The 1,588-nt window shown below is 25.4% G+C and overlaps 1 protein-coding gene across 1 annotated transcript in view; it reads left to right on the forward strand.

Annotated features, from left to right (window-relative positions):
* The window catches only part of LOC108690351 (transcription factor CP2-like protein 1), a gene marked incomplete at its 3' end in the record, with an annotated part of 24,107 nt that overhangs the window by 2,770 nt on the left and 19,749 nt on the right, over positions 1–1,588 (forward strand). The gene's annotated exons all lie outside the window — the stretch shown is intronic.

The following is a 1,588-nucleotide window of genomic DNA, read 5'->3' on the forward strand; positions in this document are numbered from 1 at the left end:
CATTATTGCCTATACTATTACCAGTTTTAGACTTTGTCAAATACTCATTTTTTTTGCTTATTTTACGAAAAAGTTTATTATTGCACGATTCAATAACAGTATTACAAGAACTGCTGTATTATCTATTAGAAGATACTTTCTGATTTATTTTTATACTGCCGGTTAAAAATTTTCGGACACATGAATATTTCGATATTAATTATGCCTTTAACATCATATTAACATGCATATGCTAAGTAAATTTTATGTTTTTTATATTTTTAAAATCTTAGTTATGCACTTATATTGTTTTACACAGCAATTCATATAAAATATCTGTTCAATGACAATGTAATGATTCGTTTACTGTCCTAACGAGTTACAAAATATATAGAAATATAGATTTTGAATTATTATATTGTCTGCATAACAACAATATAATAGTATTATATAATGTCGTTAAAGCCAATAGCATATAATGCTTTTTTTCTGCTGGATTTTTAGCAATTTTTAGCTGGATTTGTGTACTTGCTACCATATTAATTAACAACTGTTAGCACTGCAACCAATACGATAGCAAATACGCAAATCCAATTAGAAATCCAGCAGACATTGACTCTTGAGTATTGATCATGTAACTTTTTCCCTAGAACGAAAACGTAAAAAATAAAAATTTTTGTATATATGTGTGTATATGTTTATACATACATATAAAAATTTCCACTTTTCTGTTCTAGGAAAAAGTTACATAATTGATATTCTTGACGTAATTCCTGAATGCAGCTCTGATTTTCTTCCATCATAGGTAGACATATGTAAAGATATTTGCTATATACACATGTAATATATTTATAGATATATAATATTATTATAGATATATATTATTATAGATATATAATATTACATATTTCCAGAAGTAAGTGTAATAATTAAAATTATTTGCTATTTAGAGAACTTGTATAATGAGTAGAGTATATAGATATTTATAGGAAATGATTTATTTATAACACTTTTTTTGAATTTTCAAGATATGAAAAGGAAATTGAAATACGATATGAAAAAGAAATTGAAGTTAAATTGTGACATATAGGTTTTTACTTTTTATAAAAAAGAGTACTCCGTTCGTAAAATAGCGAAGAAAACGTGAATTCCAAACTCGACGGTCATAATCATCATTTTTGCGATATTGTGGACTGTCGAATTTGGAATTCGCGTTTGCTATTTTACGAATGGAATATTCTTTTCCATGAAAAGTAAAAATCCATGTCACGATTTAACTTCAATGTTTTTTTCATATCATACTTCGATTTCTTCTTCTTCTTCTTATGTTAGAGGCCTCTAATCTATGTTACACTTTTTTCATATGCTGGTGCGCACGCTGTTCAATTATTCAATTGAAATGCAACTAATATTGTTGAAAAAGTCTATGGAATATAAACTTAAAAAGATTTTATTTTGAGTTTATGGGAATTATGATTAAGACACTACTGTGATATCTTCAGGAAAAAAATTTTTTATAAAAAAAACTGTGTCACAAGGTTTTCTGTTCATTATAGTATTAATAAATTTTATAGTATATATATATTTTTATAGTATTAATATGTTTTAA

This window comes from Atta colombica, unplaced genomic scaffold (assembly GCF_001594045.1).
Source record: "Atta colombica isolate Treedump-2 unplaced genomic scaffold, Acol1.0 scaffold32, whole genome shotgun sequence".
In the NCBI taxonomy this organism is placed as follows: Eukaryota; Metazoa; Arthropoda; class Insecta; order Hymenoptera; family Formicidae; genus Atta; species Atta colombica.